Below are 20,228 nucleotides of genomic sequence, written 5' to 3'. Positions count from 1 at the left end.
CAAACTACAGTAATAACACAATTACTACACTGGTTTTCGTAAAAAAATATGTATGTCTTTCTACGTCCAATTTATAATTGTTACCTACTCGCTCATCTGCGTTTATTTAGTTTCTTCCTCAGCCGGAGGAAGTCGGAGTCTCCTACAATCATCGTTTGTTTTCCTACAATTATCTCCACTTCGCACTTCATCGGCATCCCTGTTTGACAGACCATTTACACGCTTATCGACTTCTTACCTTACTGATAGATTATCATCACTCGAATCACAAAAATAGTCATAAAGTAATGTTTCTATACTTTTGAATCGGTCAAAATCGAATAGCTCAGACAAAATCCCACTCCTTCTTAAAGTCATCATTAAGTTAGGATCACAAGTTAAGCCATATATTTTCTAGCTTGAGAGCTCAATAATCATAACCTGCAGGGTACTCACCATTGACCTAGAATTATGGCAAGCACACTCCCATACACCACCTTGACTTTGACTGACGCTGCAAGCAACACCTGTAGCAGGTATATATAGAGGTCGTCATGATTACTGATTGAAATTTTGTTAAGAACAATTTGTATATTAGATTTTTTAAAGTTTTGGTTTATAAATAAATAAATCTAAATTACTCATAACAACAGTTTCCTTTTTTACTTATTTTATTTTGTATCTGAAAACTTTTTCATCCATAAAATGATATATTTTACTGGCTTACGCTTTGTTTGCTTAACCATGATAATATAATTGCCTCTACTTGTTACTATTACACTACAAAGTAGCCACCAGGAACTACGAAACTCAGGACAAATTCTATGATGTGCTACTACTTCGCACTCAAACCTGATATGTCTCCTCTTGTAAACCATCCACATCCCAATCAATCCACATCAGCCAATTCAATATTATTAATGTCATACTATCTAACTTGCAGACTTTGTTTTCTAATGTATATTCTTATTTGAATTACAAAGAAGTTACACCTATGAAAAACAAATAAATATTTATATCTGTATAATATATCTAGTCTAATGTAACAGTATGAAACCGAAGCATCATATACGTTTGTCTCATCCACGGTTACTTTCGCTCCAAGTCCGGTTTCAATCCCACGCTCCTAGTACCCTTTTTCCCCTCTACAGTTAGCTACTAAATTCCAAGCTTATTCGCACCTGTATAGCCCTACATCCAACATCCCACAAACATAACTAACGACAATAATAATATTATACCACACCGCTTCGCTCTAACAGATGTAATACGTAAATCAATTTTTCGCAACAATGGACCAATAGTTTTTGATAAACATCCTAAAGCCGGAAATTTTAGCGATGAAAATTCAACCTTAACTGATAAACAATAAGATAAAGTTTTGAATGAAGAAGATGGTAATGATACGGCCGTTTACGATGATGGAAATGCAACAATATGCACTTGCGTCCACTTGAAAGGCTTGAATGCTTGCGCCAGATCTAAGCTGAAGTGTTCGCACAGAAACCGTTGATGTGATTTTGTGTTTACAATAATTTATTTGCGATAGTAGTACAATATTTATAATATGGCCTAGCGGTCGTGTATGTCTGATTAAGTTTAATGTGGGCTGTATGATTTATCATTTAGGTTATTTATTGCTATCGTTTCAATAGTATGTTTATAAATATGCACTGTCATATTTGATTTCAACTAAATATGCATATTAATCGATTGCAAAATAATTTCCATTTTAATTGAAAACAAAGACAGATGTTCCATTTTTACTATATTTATTTGACAATGTGCTACAGTTTTAGTTCGTTCTTTTTTACCTGATCTGATTTATTCTTAATTTAGCGATTAGCATATCCATTTAGCTAACATTTATATCTACATTCTTGTCTTGAGATAACAAAAAACTTCTAAAACACTTTTCTATAACAGAAGTGGTTTAGAAATCAACCTCAATACGTACAAAGACAATTAAATAAAGATTATGCAAATGTTGATTTCTACTGGCTGTCACAGAGCAACCTGTTCTCATATGAGCGTGACCTTGACACACATCTACAAGTTTAAGATCTTTGATTTATCTAACATTATCATACTATCATTAGGATTGTCCATTCACTTTCATGTCTTGTTTGCATAAAACATTGTTATAAAATCTATATTAATCTTCTGTTATTTCTTCAGCTGTTTTAGTTGAAATATCATTGTTAAGACAAGAATTTATTTCACAAATTATTCTAGCGAATTAGAAAGACATATGAACAGATTTAAACATCTGCGATTTATCTGCTCTAAAATTTCTATAGCATCTATCTCGATGTTGAGTTTTGAATTATTGATAAAAGATCAAGAAGTTGTTTTGTGAGGTGTTAAAATTCACGCCTTCTTTTTGAGTCAATAAACTTCACCAAACTAGGCACTTTGTTTAAGAACGCTGATTTTGAAATAACTTCTAAAACAGACTAATTTACGAAATGTTCTTGTCATTGGAGTGTTTTTATTCTTGTCGAAATTCAAAACTATTTATAATAAAAAGATAGAAGCAATGATAGAAAGCTACTAACGAGAATATTATAGGAGGCGTGTTTGTTACTTTGTAACAAACACGCCTCCTACTATATATACTACTTTAGTATATGATTCACTTTGTCGAAAGCCTTCAAGATAGAGTGGATTTGACGTCCTATGGCAAAACCCCTACACAGGTGGTCTTTATGTAGGTACTTCAAGATTAGATGAATGTGGTACTACTATTTTTACTTATTAATGCTCAATGATACAAATAATCAAACGTGTACAATAGTAGTTTCCACGGGTTTCTCTGTGCCGCCGGTCTGATAAAAAGGTTGACAAAGGATATTGTATGGAGAGAGGCCTCTATTGTTGTTTGTTTTTAGCGGACCACAACGCAGTGACAAGTTGTTGACTTGCGTACTTGGCTCGTATTGAGTGTAACTCTATTTCAAAACTATGCGTTGTCTTCCCTCGCAGCCTGTATGGAGACACCACTAGGTAATGTGGAACGTGAAACTTGTTAAGTACAATGTGACTCAAGACCGAATGGGAATAAGCAAAGAGGTATTATAGACAGTCGTGAGATCATCAACGCTAAACTACAGGCTACTCTCCATCATCGTTGACTATCAAACTTAAAGCAACCACGAGAAACTAGATCATCACCAAAACGTATGTCGAAACGTATATTATTGGTAATAATACATCTTCCGCCGACATACGTTTTGGTGATGATCTAGTTTCTCGTGGTTGCTGCGTGCGGCAAGCTTCATCATCAGCTACTTTTAATGTCCCTATTGTTGGAAACTAGAGTTTATTTATAGATTGGCTATTAACAATAAATGAAGTTACATTTTATAACCACGTACCAAGATATTATTAAATTGCAGCAAAAAGCCAACAAAATTAATAAAAATATGGCATTGCAAGTGGCAGAGTTTAACTATAATTTACTCAAGTAACATTAAATGTATTTAAAATATCTTTTTTAAAACTTTAAAAAAATATATGTTTCAATTATCAATTTTGTTGGCTTTTTTATATTAAAAGCGAATATTCTGCAGAATATTCTTGTGACAAAATCCATGATTATTATATGTTATTTACATTAGGCATAATTTTATTAGTGAAAAGCATAAATTTATATTTTTGGCAACTATGAACAGATATAAAATTGTCATTTATGATAATTTAATGATATTGTTTTTTGCTTTAATATCATTATGTCGTAGCGATGTGTTTAATGTTGTAATAAATATTTGTTTCTGGAATATTAGGTAGCGGGCAAATCCTTATTAATGTCATTTACATCTACTTTATTATTCAGAAGCTCGGAGCAAGCTGTGATATCAAGACATTTATTCCACAAATTGAGATAATTAATACAGTTTTAATGGCGTCGCTGATATTATAACCTGTGGCAAAATTCAAGATTATATACTATTAGTGAAATTTAAAAATGAGATCTAGTTTTTGGTTTTTAAAGTAGTTATCCAACAAGAATAGACAGAGTGGTAGGAAAAAATTGCAATGTAGATCAAGTTTTTCTGAATGTTTATTAATTACATATGGGGATTTAATCCCGCTTAGTTATTTACCTAATTAGAATTTCTAATTTTTGCCTCAGATAATATTTTAGGTACATATTTATTTATTTTACCTATTTCTACGACATGACACATTTTTAACACCTTAATAAATAAATGTCCTTTCTTTAATGCATTTCCAAATTTTATTTATATCAACTTGCTTTCAAATTCTAATTTATTACAATAAAATAAAAAAAGAAACAAAGTAGAGCATCATCCGTGGCGATGGCACTGTCGAGAACAATAGGAACTTTAGTAGAGATTGCATTTGAAATATTCACAAACTAATTCCGCGCCCGCCTGTCTGCCCTTAACCATGTTAATACAAAACCGCCGATGGACAGGGTCCAACGCAAAATAGCCCTTATTTACACTCCAATAAAGACCATTCAAAATATTAAATAGAAAATTGTAGTATGAGAAAATTTTGAAGATGGATAATTTATAATGTATTTATGCATAACTTATGTGACCTTAGATAAGGTAGGGCGCTGACCCGAGGAAAATTGATTTTAGTCTGTTTCTGTGAAGATAAAGAATTAATTTGTCATAGTTCTAATGTGAACTCGGCATAATGTTTACGACTGGTGTCGTTAATATATCTCATGCATTAACGGAACACGTTATTATAGATAGTGGTTATTGTATGGGCTATACTAATAAGTTTAGTTTACATAAATTGTGGATACCTAAATGGGATTTATGTGCGTTATAAGTAGTTTATAAATGCGTTCCCGCTGCGTGTAATTTCTGTTTTCATTGTATCAACGAAAAGAAAAATTAATACCCGGTTATTATACAGTGATGCAACGTGTGAGATTTTGGTCACTGCTTACATTTACAATAAATACAAATAATAAAATACCTAATTTTCATAAGAAACTTTGGAACTACTTACATAAAATTTGAGGTCATAATCAACAAGGATACAAAATTTCGCAATAATAATATCTCTTATCCCTTTGTCTCATCTCCGCGTGTTCCCGGTTGCATTCCGGGTTGTGACACCGCGAAGCCCGGGGTATGTGTAATGCCAGCTAATGCCAAGAAAGTGGTTGTGTGTGTTTCATTCCACGTAATGACCACGACCCTCAGCCGTGAAGAATACGACTACGAAGAAGACCCTTTTCATACAAATTCTTAATTATCACACAACACCTCTCCGATCAGTCTCCGGTGTTACGCCAAATGGTACTGTCGACCTTTGCGATCTCAGGACTGCATTAGATGCATAATGAATCAAATTAACTATTAGAAACACCCTTTAACACAGCCATTAGCATTCATTTGCATATATTAACTAAAACATTGGAAAGGTATAATTTAGTTTTTGACTACTATTTAATTTAGTTGTCTTATATTGTAATGGCAAGGCTCTTTTATTTAGTTGGCTAATAATGTACCTAGTGGCAAAGGATGATTGTTTTTTTAAACATATTTCTCTATAACTATTTATCTTAGGCAATGGCAATAACATTATAACAATTTTAATTTATGTAAACAGATAATTATTGACATTTTTTTTACATTCTTTCACACAGATTTCGTTAAATAACTGTGAGTTGCACCAGTGAACTTTGACGTTAATTTAAAGATACTCGTTCAGCGACGAGTATCTTAAAATTAACGTCAAAGTTTAGGCAAAATGGCGTGCTTTGCTCTTTTCTGCGCAGGTCAAAGAGGACTTGTGCAACACACCTTAAAAACATACATTGTTAGGTTACAATGGTTAGCAAATACTTATGTCAGAGAGTCCTTAATCATTCTTAACATAATATTACTAAATATTTTATATAAATGTCTATGTTGAAAATGAAAATGTTCATTGGACGTAGACAAAATATAATAAACTCGAAAGTAATTAATATAAGGATATGTTCTAATATTATAAATCGAAATAAATAAAAAGGCTGCAATGTTATATGAAACAGATTACGCAAGAAACTAATTAAAAAATTCTAAAAATGATATGATCTCATCTAATTATAACCTCAATTTTATCACTGTCATGATATTGAATACTCATCAGAATAATAACCAACAATTCATATCGCTGTTAAACAGCTGACCGCCCGTGGGCACCACGCTTCATGTGAGAAACTCAACGAATTAATCCATTTTACTTTGTCTCTGATTTTAATAAAACCAATTTATAGAGATCTCCCACTCAATCTCCCAACTAACCGACGCGAAGCTCAAAAATATTTTAACAGAAAAACTAACCTATAGTCATGTAAAACAAATGTATAATCAATACCAGCGATAGGGGGTCCCTAATTAAATAATTTCCTTAGCATACTTACGCAGTAGGTTAACAGTATTTATCATACAAATTGTTAAAAATAATGTTTATGACGCTATGAAAGATGGTGGCCTTAGGTATTCGAAATCCGATATGGAAATAAACAGGTTGTATATGTTTTTTTTTAAGTTTTCGAATAAAAGTTCCAATAGAAACGCATAGTTAATTAATTTTACCGACTACCTGTATAAGCCAAAACGCTTACGATAACAAATCGGTACATATTGATCATTCGATCGATTAGATACAAGTAAAAAATTATAATTCTAACAACGAATTTGTCAAACTTCACACGATATTTGTATGGTTCTCGTTTTTGGAGAAAAATTAATAACTCTGTCAAAAAGTTTTTAATGTTCTCATGTTGCGTGTTATTCCCTAAACACTCATTTGTTGCATATCATATTTTTAAATATTGTCTTCTATTTGAAAGCGTAAATTAGCATGTTGTTTACGATTCAGTGTTACGAGTTGTAATTTAGTGGTCCTACTAAAACATTCACACTACCAGCTGTCGTCCGCGACTCTGTCCGCGGCAAATAGTGGCTACTATTGTCAATCGCCACCCTTTCAATTTTCTCCACAAAAACAAATAACGCCTGTTTTTACGTGAAAGAAGTACAAACAAACGTACCTAGTTTCATATTTATAACTGTTATAGATTACTAGTACATGCTTTAATTAGCGGCCCGTCCCGGCTTCGCTCAGGAAAACCGTAATAAATTATACACATAAACCATCCTCAGGAATCACACTATCTATTCAAAAAACCCGCATCAAAATCCGTTGCGTAGCTTTAAAGATCTGACAGCGGGAATCAACTTTTATAGTACGTACGTATAAAATTAAGTTTGTAATATAACAAATGTGCATTTATATCTATTGGCAAAATATTAAAATCCATGAAAAGACTGAGTTGCCAAACAAATGATGAAAGATAAATTTGAAATAAATAAATAAAGTGACTAATCCTGCGTCCATCAAAGTTCTTTCTCGTCTCATCAAAATGTATCTTAAGACAAATTTTATTACAATGTGCTATAAAATGAACATGAGCGACAGGTTGCAAAAGTCGTAAATAAACTCTCGACTTTATCAGGCAGTTAAAATTAACCATTTTAATATGCAAAACGGGATTTTACTGTAAATTCTATTTAGAATAAGATTGAAAAGGTGTTTAAGAATTGGTTGGCTTTATTTATAAGTATCTTTCTCTTCCTCAAGTATTTGTAGTTCATCGCGGTTGGACCGGCCTATAGGACCGGCCGCTTGTCTGACTCCAACCCTCGATTATATATATTAGGCGAATGCCATATAAGATATTGTGCACACGACACAATTTTATTTATTTTTTTATGTAGACTATATAACAGACACGTATTTATTTATGATGACCTCGGTGCCGCAGTGGTAAAGTGCTTGCCACTGAACCGAGAGGTCCCGGGTTCGATCCCCGGTCGGGTCATGATGGAAAATGATCTTTTTCTGACTGGCCCGGGTCTTGGATGTTTATCTATATATGTATTTGTTATAAAATATAGTATCGTTGAGTTAGTATCCCATAACACAAGTCTCGTACTTACTTTAGGGCTAGCTCAATCTGTGTGATTTGTCCTAATATATTTATTTATTTATTTATCTAGAAACTGTTATTGTTGCCATGTTGGCCATCGGAAGGCTAAGGCGAGAACTACACTGCGCATATGCAAACAGTCAATCACTATATCAATACTATTCATTATCTATACTTTATTATAAATAGGTAAGCGTTTTTGAGTCTGTATGTTTGAGGAGGGTAATCTCCGAAACTACCGAACCGATTTGAAAAATTCTTTCACTTTAGAAAGGTACCAAACTTAGGTTATCGAAGATTACTTTAGGCTTTATCTCAACTTTCCCATGGGAGCGAAACCCCGGGCAATATCTAGTAATAAATAAATTCGATACCTAAAATGATTAATTGACAAGCTATAGGTATCATAAAAAACAATGCGAACAAAAAGTAATTACAAACAAAATAATGGACCCCGGCACCGGAAACACCCGACGCCATTGGCCGGAAGCGCGTCCAGACAGGAAATAGATTTTTGAAAGTTTCCATCAATGGAAAAACTCATTCTGTTTCCATTTTGAGCTGGTGCCCCTTGTAATTGAATGAACCAATGTTGATGAGTTACATGCGGTTGTTTATTTATAATTACAAGTAGTTGGTGTCCGCGAGTCCGTTCGCAACTAAAAGTAGCTGATGTGACTTCCCGACTATCTCCCTATAAATAGTCACTTAAATCCAATACTCCGTTTTGACGTGAAAGAATGACAAACACACTTTCACGTTACAAATTTTTGGTATGGATTCTTTTTTTTTATATACAGAAATTAGACCTTCACAGGAACTTTTTCACTTTAATTTTTATATTAAATAGTTATTTCTCACAAGCTACAAACTACAGGAATTTCGAAACGACCACTGCTGAGAAGAAATGCCGAAAGAAACTCAGTTGAACAGTATTGGTCCCTATCATGCCAGAAGGGCTTACCATTGTTGTTTCTTACAATTTTTATTCTACATAGACTAGACGTAATACTTCAATATAAATGACAAACAAAATGCTAGTAGTTTGTAGCTTTGGTAAATACCATTTAATTTAGAATATGACGTGAAAAAGTGCCTGTGAAGGCTTAATTTCTGAATAAATGATTTGATTTTGATTTGACAATCATTTCAATATTACTATAATAAAGCTGAAGAGTATCCTTTTATCCCGGAAAATTAACGCGGGCGAAGCCGCAAGCAAATAATTCGTGAATAAAACTTTAAGTGGTTTAAAGTATCTTTAAATTCCTATAAACAGTCTTATGGGAAAACTCTGATAAGTAGAAATTATTATGGCAGCTAATATGCTTTGAAACATGTATTAGATAAGATAAATAAGGTTATTCGTTTATAAATTAGCATTGGATCCTATAGATCTTTATAATGTGTTTATAGATGGACGTGACGTGCATTTTATAATATCTTTTGGATCATAATATAACATTGTAGCAGACAGATTCATAGAATGGTTTCCAACCATCCTGAGTCAATTGTACTAACAATATTTATTATTATTAATTTGTGTCTTTGTTTTTATTGTGTACTGTACAATAAAGAGCTAATTAATTACTTCACACATCATTTTTTATGTTCAATTTAAAGTGAGATGCAAACATTCCTGTCGCTTTCCATCGTTCAACTTATCTCCACACCAAAAATCACCTCAATATAATGCTCTGTTTTGACGGGAAGGAAGGACAAGGAAACAACAATATAATAATATAATATTAGTATAGATATGTGGAGTGGACCTCGATTTATGTAGATACAATACCTAGATGTCAACGTTTTAATCGCTGACGAAGACGAACTATATATATATATATATATATATATATATATATATATATATATATATATATGTGTATTATGTAAATTTTTATATGTAATAAAGTAATATATAATATATAGTTAGGAATAATATAATAATAAATAGTTAGGAAGTATGATTTAATATTATGTAATTTAAAAAAGTTGTATTTATCATCATACAGCTACACAGCGATATGACCATTATTTTTTCTAATTTTAAATTTAAGAATTTACTGTATTTCTTCTTTCTCATTAAAGCACTATCCGGCTACAAATATAAAAATCACATGAAAATTAAAAGTATTAATTAGGAGCCATAATGATAAGTAATAAAATGTAACAATACGTTATTATCTCCATGACTACGACTACACAAGGACAGCACTAAATACTTGAGGCTTTTTCGGAGTCTTTAAATGAAGCAGTTTGTGACTCTCTTTATTTAGAATGGCATTCGAATTTTGAACAATAGCGCCATAACTTTGTTACTTACAGTTTTTTTTTTTTAGTAATATCCATAACAAGTGAACCAGTGTGCACAATTTGTAATAATCGAGTTATATACTTTTAAAAAATATCGCGCGATATTGTAAACCTCCTATGTTTTTGGAGTCGAAAAAGGATGAAGTTCATTTTTAAATGTATATTTTAGATCAAATTGTACATTTAAAAATGAACCTTAACTTCATCCTTTTTCGACTTAATGCAGATAATCTGCATTATAAATTAATTAAAATATATATAATAGAGTATTTGTAAATAATAAGTAGATTTTATTCTCAACTTACTAAAATCAACATTAATAAACTTACATTATACACAAAAGCACAATTTTAGCAAATGGAAATGGCATCATGTATACAACTTTTGACATTAAAATCTTTATAAGTGCAAACAATTCTGATCGCTAACGCAGCTAATTATAACAGCTACAATGCACTGAACATTGTTTTGTTAATTTGGCATTTATCTCTAGTGTCTCAATCGGGCGTTCTTACCATAATTTATTTAGAGTCTATTGTTCGGTAAAACAATACAGGCTGCATATAGAAATTGTAAAGTTGCAAAGCCAATTGTGGCTTAATGACTCGGGCTATAAGCGTTAATCGTTGAAATTGGATGTGGCACAATTAAGAAGCGGTAACGATTACATTTATTGTACTTACTGCCATAGTAGTCCGCTATAGTATTCAAAATATTGGTAAGATTCGTAAGAACATATTTTTATGTAATATATTTAAAATTATTAATTTTTTATTTTATAATCTATATTCGTATAAATATCTATATTCGTTGGGCCGCTTCAGGATTTCAGAGTCACGAATCTGAAATTTTGAATTTTTTACTTTAGCGCTACGCCAACATTTATTAATTGAATACAATCTAGTAAAATATTTTAATCCGCGTTGACATCCAATTAAAACTCATTTGTTCGTTGTCGTTTCGTTCGTTGTTTCTTGACTCAAATCAAAAAATACACCAAAATCATACAGTTTTTGTCTTTGTTTAATTAAAATGAACGATAATTATGACAGAACACTGTCATAATTGGCGTTGCCAGGCATCCAGATAAAGCCGGACATAGGTTTTTTTGATTGAGTGTCCGGACAAAACAGACGGTGTCCGGCTGGTCCAGCTTTTCTTAGGCTTTCTAGATAAATCGAGTCTTGAGATACGAAATATTTACGAGAGAACGGGCAATCAATTTTATTAAATTTTATTAGAATTTAGGAAGAGTTTTGGTAAATAATAAAAAACGCTAGAAATTTGCATACGAGTACAATCTTTTTGTCGTATCAATCTGAAACGAAATCCTTGAGGTTTTCGTGTCAGCATTATTGATAATGTAGGGTGTCCGGCCTTTTTCCCCAAATGTCCGACCAAACTGGCTGGTCTGTCCTGGCAACCCTAGTCATAATCATCATTTTTTCAAAGTCCCCACTGCTCGCTCATTTGCCTTCGTTATCAAAAATATAAATGCATATAATATTTTACTTCTTGAATTCAATAAAACCGCTTCCCTTCACAAATTGCGCCACAAACTTAATCGTTAAAATAAATCTTGGTACGATAATGCGACTAACGAGTGACGATACAATGCGCGACAATCGCAGCGGCTCCTTTCATCTTGACACTTTGTCTCGTATACTGACGTCGCGCGCTTTGGCCCATACTTTATTGGATCCGAATATTCGTAATTAATTGTTCGATAATTCTCTTATTGTGACTGGAACTCGGTTTAATTGGCTCCGACATAGTCAATAGCTCAAATTTGACTTTCTACTTTTGAATTGTAAATAAATAAAGGTTAGTGTATTATTGAGATTACTGTTGGTGGTTGATAGAATTTTGTTCGTGCTATTTGATTGAGTAAAGTCGTCGTTTAAGTGCGTATTTGAAGTTTTTAAAACACGTCAGTGTTCAGAATAAAATATGTAGGTAGAAACTGTTCATAGGTAAAAAGTGCTCTTGAAATTATAACATATTTAGTTATTCATACAGTACACAAACAACACAAAACAGCACTTACATGTGTATTCGTAAAATAACACACATTACAAGCTTAATGACCAATTCACAGCAGCATCACTACATTCGATATTGGTTTATCGGATGCCCCGGTAATCTGCGAATTTCGCCAAAGCGGCGGCCCCTTTGTTCATGCATTTTTTTATTCGTTTTTCAAAATTATCCGCACACAATCACTGGCCAGTGAGAATCCTCGGTGAACTCAAAGCAAATCGAAGTAGCTATGGGAACAATTTTTATTACAGTGATTATTTGAATTGGCTATTTTATTTAAGCGGATAGAGATTTCAGTTTTTGTTTGTTATAATTTGTTGTTGACTTTTTCTCAGGTCAAATGCAAGTGTGTTTACTGCTTTGGGATGGTAACCACTCGTGATTAGGATCATTCAACAATTAGAGTGAAATAATTAATATTTCGATCACAATCAATACATATAAGAAAATTGAAGAAAGGTCAAATTAGTACATCGGATATATTTTTTAAATTCTTCATGGAATATACTTAGTTACTGATATAGATGACGAAAATATAGTTTTGGAAATTTTTGTCTGTCTGTCTGTGTCTGTCTGTCTGTCTGTCTGAACGCGCATCACTCGAAATGTACTCGAAATTCTACACCGTTGAAGTTAGTGACTTGAAAATTTGGATTTTGGTTGTTTACAACAAAGTTATGAATACGTGTTTCAGATTTTTCTGAAAATTAATCCTTCAAAAGGGAGGTGAAAGATTTTGAGGGACTTAATACAATTTTCAAGATAAAAAGCTAAAAATTGGCACACTTACTTTTTGTAGTAAATAACAGTAATAGTAAATACGAAACAATGTTTAATTTACGTTAGCGGTTAATAAGAAAACCGGGACGTAAAACGTACTGGAAAATGGGACGGCACGCATTGCAGAAAGCGGGAGTGGGAGTACACACAGTGGGAAACAGGACGGGACACATTGCAAAAAACATGATGGCACAATATGTAGGAAACGGTACGGGATATCAACGTCCGTACGGTACTGAGATTTTGCTATGAAATTCACGTGGGCGAAGCCGCGGGCAAAAGCTAGTTTAATAAACGTTTTGTAGACCAATGAGGTTTGTTGGGGACGTAGGGTTTCAAAATTTAGGGCCTATTATTATTTATAACCTGCTGGTCAAAGGTCACCCTCAGAAAAACTTTTGACATTAAAAAAACATCATAACAACTAAGTATTTGTTCTGTTTAAGGTACACTCTTCGGGGAGGTGGATACAGTCCTTATTTCAACAGACTTCGGGATGAGTTAGGAAAAGGTGAGTTCACATCATTATATTTAAAAATAAAAGTAATTTAGTTACTTGCATTTCTGAAGTAGGAATCGTAAAAGTCATGTCAGATGCCTTTAGGGCGACTGGAATAAAATCTGACACGAGTGTTAGCAGTTAATACACTCGAATAGAGTGTAACGTGATTTATTATGTATATAAGTAAAGCATAATAAATAAATATTAAATATGAACTTTAGTATGTCCCTCATATGTTTACCACCCTATATCAGTTATCCACAAATACATCGATCGATATTAAACCGTCAGGATTACAACTAACAGCTTGCTCGACTGGTCAGTTAGATGTTTGATCTAACTGTATGAGAAATGGTTTTATGCTAAGTTGCTCTGATTTCATATTTATCTGACACTTGGATCTGCTCGTGCGCAACAATATCTTTATGTTTCATAATACTAGTAATTATATTTATTTTATGTATAAATACATGCTCAGTTATGAGGTGTGTGGTTCCGCCCTAGAATAGAGCTATTCCAAATCCTACTGCGTTTGTAGTACGATGCAATGATTGGCAACATTAGCATTGTCATAGAGCGTTGATGTCAGGCAGGCGGCCGGTTGTAAAATAATAATTGTTAATTTATAAAACAAAATTAACTACTTTTTGTAACATGATCGTATGCATGATGATACTAAAGGTATGTTATAACGAAAATAAATTGAAAACAGAAACGCTTCAAAATTATCTCATTAAGAAGCCATAAAATTTTAATATAATAATTTATTCTACAAATATCGGAACGTACACCGTTAAGTTTTTTCTTTTAAGAACATCATATCAAAGACAACAATGTATATTATTCTGATTGCCTGTTAGTTTGTTAAAGTTTATTATGGTATCATTTTATTTTCCACATAGCTGTATTACGACCAACTGTGTAGATCCCAATCGATGTACTGTTATCGAACAACACTGGGGTCTATGTAATATGGTCGTAATATGAATGGGGTTATAACGTAGTTTTCTTTATGTCTTAATAAGATATTTATGATTGTGGCTGATCCATGTCAGGACTTAATGATTGTTTCCTAATATGCCATAAATTTTATGCTTAGACAATCTCAATGTTTACCGTTAGCAGGAGTCGGTTATTTTGAAAGTAATTCTAATTCTAACTAATATTATAAAAGTAAAGTAAGCATGTTTGTTACCTCGTCACGCTTTACCTGCTTAATCTATCTTCTTGAAATTTTACTCCAATGTTTGAAGTAGGTACGGAGAAGGACATAGGGTAGGTATGTTAGGTACCCTTTGTCCCGAAAATACTTTTTCCCATGGGAAAATCGCACAATAATATAACCTTTACGAAACTGTAATAATAATGGTATGGTCTCATAGTGAGCGAAAAAAATATTAAGTACAATATTTAATCATATGCACGGTCCTTCAGGTCCTTCTGATGAAGGAAAGAAACTAAGAAATAAAAATGGAGTAAACACGCAAAATATTACTGTTTATATCAACAATTTTGTAAATGTCTAATGAGCTTAAACAACTAGAAAACAACGCAATAAAAACTATTTTGAGACTAAATACAGATGAATGAAAGTGGATATTTTCAATTTCACCTCTTTGTCCACTAAATAGTTCTACAAATAAAACTAATATGAAACTGAAAGATATTTTTTGTCATTCGGAACATCAAAAAGATGAAGAAAAATGAAGCTTAAAAAAATATAAATTAATTATGTATGGACTGTGTTATTTATCTGTATGAAATCATACAGATAAATAACACAGATTGAGTTGGCCCCAAAGTAAGTTCGAGACTTGTATGACTGACTCTGTGACTCTATGTGATGACTGTGACTCTATATTTTATAACATATAACTACATATACATAAACATCCAAGACCCAGGTAAAACAGAAAAAGTTAATTTTCCATGTTGACCTGACCGGAGATCGAACACAGTGTGAATTTCACAAGCGTTTGAACGCGGCGGCGTGTGTGTAGTGTTTCATTAGTGTCAGATTTTTTTTTTAAATAAAGAATATTTTTTTAACATTAAACATTTATAAAATTTACATTGTACCAGTGTTTCACTTATTTATAAAATAGGATAATTCAATTGATTACTGTGTATGGTACAATATAATAAACACTAATGACATCCCGCGGCGGAGTTCAAAACGCTTGTGATGTTCACCCGTCAGGCCACGGAGGTCGTCAAAATAATTCGAATGTTCCCAATTCGAAAAAGGAGATCTCTAAAAAGCCAGTTCCAACAAAAAAATGTATCAGTATTGGTATCTTTGGCTATTTGCTAATGAAGGTGTTCTTTTACGAATGCAGACTTTTGGTTTCGGTAACACTCATTTCTATTGAGACCAGATATACCACAGATTCGCGGTTTAATCCGAAAAGTGATAGACTTTTATTCCTTTTTCCCATTAAACTATTGAAGATAGCTTACATTTACAAGTTTTTATTTTTATTTTGTAGTTTATTCCCAATTTCCTGAACAAAAAAAAATAAGACTACCTCCAACAAAACTAGCATATAGAAAAAAAATTAAAAAATTGTTGTACTGACTTGTTTTTTTAATCGAACAAGTATCTATTTATTCAAATTCTGAACAGTCTGTCCTCAAATATTAAAATTGACTTAGTAACACAATAAAATAACATAGACTAGACGCTAAATAAACTATAGAACTATAGACAACCTATACACCTAACGTTTTTTTTCTATTGAGGTCATCGACTCTTCGGCCAGACCAAATGTCGCCGTTCGACCTTCGTGTGAATCCAAAAAATATATTAGATTTAAACTAGTTTTATTAGCATAATCGTGTTCTAAGTCGATAAATTTATAGTGCGTGTGTATATGGCCTTTATTCTAAGGGTGTTGGTCAGTCTATAAAAAGTCAAGCCGTTTAGTTTTCACTTTGTCTCCTGTTTCCATTCCTATTTCTGTCGTATATTATAAAGTTAAATGATAAGTTGTTAAAATGGTGTTGAATTATTTTTCTTAATTTTCTGATTGCTTATAGTGATTATTTAAAAAACATTAAATAAAATAATATATTTGTTTGTCATGTATATTAAGAGTAAAACAAAATAGTTTTTTGATGCAATTGAATTAGTTAAAAAAAATATTTTAGGTTAGGTAAATATAATTACATTAATCAAGCATAAATACATACCTTTCTATAATATGCAATTTAGATTGGCGTCACTAGCAAGAAAATCAGTTTAAAAATTTTACTTTAAAAATAGTTCCTTAAATCCATAAATACTCAAAAAAAAAACAAAATGGTTGGATTGAGGACAACTATCAACAAAATAATCTAGAATTTATATACCGATTTTAATCATTTGATGATAATTGTAAGTTGACAGACTGATATGTGAAAATATTGCGTTCTTTTCTCTGAGATCAGCTTATAATACTAATTCTATAAATATGTAAATGACATATTTTTGAATATAGTTATGTTAATGCATCAATGTGTATGTTAATTGAGGTTTCGACAATTATAACGGTATTTTAAACCTAACCTGGGTTTCGCAGTTCCCACAATTATAAGTTCTGCGTCACGTAATATATTTCGGTAATGTATGTGTTGTCATTTAACAAATAGTTTCGACAAACCGTCAGAGATTTGTTTAATTAATTTATAGTAATTTTCACAAGGCAACAAAATTAGTTACTATTTTATTGCCTTGTGAAAATTCAGCCTCAGTATATTTACCCCGTTACTATAATTAATATTTATTTTAGTTCTAGAAATAAAAAAAAATGTCAGTGCATAATATATAAAAACAAAAAACATCAACATACCTACTATATCACATTATTTTTTATTGTATATAAAACCAAACCATAAATCTCGGTCTATAATTGTAAAATTAAAAAATGCGTCCTTGAGACTACATCCTTGAAAGGCTAAACATTTGTTTTAAATTGTCACATAATTTGAATAAAAATCATATTATTGCAAAAACGTAAATATTAGCATATCGACTACTTAACATATCAAATACTAACGGAACAGGTAGACAAATAAATATATTCTATCGCAGGAAAACTATAGATAAATTAACGAATAGATGATAAATTTTACAAATCCTTTAAAATCAAGTATTTTCGTATAACACTAAAAAAGTTTCTTGTGGAGAGAAGAGAAACATTCACTGAAATAGACATTAACTATGAAAGGGGATGGTTGTATTGGTGTAGAAGAGGAAGGACTAAAAAGAGATAGATGGATTATATCAGAGAAGATGTGAGGATGTTGGGGTGAATGTGAGTATAACTATAGAAGTAGGGAATTGTGGAACGAACAGACATGTTGCGCCGACCACAGATAACGGGATAAAGTATGACAGATTATGATGACATAATAAAATTGTTTTTATCTTCGTATTTTACACACACTCACATATGAGCGTTGTCCCGGATTCACCCTCAGTCGTCGAGCGTCGGAGCCCAGGGTCCGCTTTCATACATTTTCATCTCCACTTCGTACGGTCGGATCCCTAGAATTGAGACTCCAATAGTCACGCATATCATTCTTGACGACATGAGTTATTCTGCCCCTACCAAATAATATAAACAATTTTTAATAAAACACTAACGGATCCACAATATCCGATCTATTCATGTACAGTTTCTTAATATACTTCACACGGATTGCACAGCCATGAACCTACATAAAATTGTTTCTTGTCTTGAAGTTCTACCAAATTATATATATGATCAAAGAAAATAACTGTATTAAAATGTTGTCTCTGTGAGTAATTCACGGGCTGTGGCCCGGTCCTTTGTAGCGAAATGAAAAATAAATATTTCATTTAAAAATGGAATAAAATTATAAGCAGCTTCTACGAGACATTTAATCAGTAGGTATCAAACCGTTGAACTATTTCTTGTTTTAATCTTTGGACAAACACTACTCCGTATTGGAAGGCTTCTTTGTGAATTATTGCGGTTCCGCATAGGGTCAGCTGGCGTCAATACCTTAATGGTGCGCCGTATATTCAGCTACGGATCTCTAAAAAGAAAAAAATAGGGATTCGCGGCTTGGGAATAGGAAACGTTTTTCTAGTCTAAGTAATTGTGGAATCTATACGTAGGTACGTACGTACATAGTATAGCGTAGTGTCGATGTTACGTATACGTGTTAGTAAAATAAAACAAATTTTCTTAGTTGTTATTTATACTTAATTTTAGTTAATTTTTCCTACTTTTTGGTTAGTGAGAATGCAGAAATTAAGAATTTTAGATCTCTAATGATTTTTTGTAATTATTTAAGTAGGTATACATAACAAAACTGTTTTGATATCATTAATGTAATATGATAAATATTGCTTAAACAAGACACAACATGTGTCATCGGTTTTTTTATCTACTGTCTTGAGACATTATTAGTAAAATATAATATGTCACACCAAAATATCATTTCTCTCATCTTTTCATTGTTACATGTTCTTAATTGCATAGGCTTTGATTTTATAACCCTGCCTGAAGTCAAATCTCCTTAGGAATGCTACTATTGCCTTGTCATTTATTTATTTATATGTAATGTTAAGTCGCCTCGTACGATACTGTTAGCATGTTCAAATGCCCTTAGTCGTCTCGTACTACACAAAAATATGTATATTCTTTTTATAGTCGAAATCATAATGGCTGATGTTCGTCGCCTTCATGTGGAATGTAACACACCCAACGGTTTCCTGTGCAATAATAATGAAGTGGTTTGCCATTGCCTTCTCCATTTCACATAAAGATAGACGTTATCAAAACCCAACATAAATTCACGAAATACAGTAGGAAGGGTGAAATGGAACATTCTAAGAGCTTCTTGAAATTTTTATTCACATTTGTACAATATTGACCACTTTATCTGTGATCTCTTTCTATGTATCAGCGGCCTCTTTCGCTCTATATTCTTGTTGCGAGTCGAAGGAGGTAGGCAGATCAGGGTAAAATGGGTACAATATATCACTAGTTCGAAGGGGTTGGAATTTACAACCCTTTAGCTGCAGATTTATTGAACGTTCTTGCAACCTTCACATGCAAAGATCATGTTTTTTTATTTTTTTAAATGACTTACGAAAATAGTTGGGCTATTTTCGTGTTCTGAATAACTTTCTACTGCGAGTTATTTGAAAATAATGCTTATTGATTTCATGGTCTCATGGGATGGTATAATCATTAGCTAAATGTATAACAGTTAAGTTACACGATATGGGCCTCTATGCCGCGGTAATAGAGGTGAAAAAATTCTTGCTCTACAACTGATTTACCGATCGAAATTAATGTTCTAATTTCACAAATTGAAACATAATATGTCTTTAATTGTATTTAATGTACAGTCGATAGCCCATCATACTACACAAATTCATTGTGGACTACGCCCTATTATCGGGGCAAAATAATTATTAAGGGTAATTTGACAATGTGGTCTACTGTACTGCGCGAGCATATTGTAAGAAAACGCCTTGAATTTCGTAACCCAAGTTAAAGCGATAGCCATTTCTCATCCTTGCATGTTCAAGTTTCATTCGCGGCTGTGACGCCGTAATAAAATAATCTTTAAATAGATTCGGCTGTCATTTGATTACTGAGAGCCTGACAGCTCACAACC

At 32.4% G+C, this 20,228-nt stretch overlaps 1 protein-coding gene across 1 annotated transcript in view; it reads left to right on the top strand.

Moving 5' to 3' along the window:
• The window catches only part of Sox102F, a 234,207-nt gene that overhangs the window by 56,039 nt on the left and 157,940 nt on the right, over positions 1-20,228 (top strand). The window contains exon 2 of the mRNA XM_053760217.2: positions 13,534-13,598. The gene's annotated coding sequence lies outside the window, so the exon portion shown is untranslated. The remainder of the gene's footprint in view (positions 1-13,533; positions 13,599-20,228) is intronic.

Source organism: Plodia interpunctella, chromosome 20 (genome assembly GCF_027563975.2).
Source record: "Plodia interpunctella isolate USDA-ARS_2022_Savannah chromosome 20, ilPloInte3.2, whole genome shotgun sequence".
NCBI classification, from domain to species: Eukaryota; Metazoa; Arthropoda; class Insecta; order Lepidoptera; family Pyralidae; genus Plodia; species Plodia interpunctella.
Note: the sequence above shows the minus strand (reverse complement) of the source record. Positions and strands in the feature narration are given on the sequence as shown.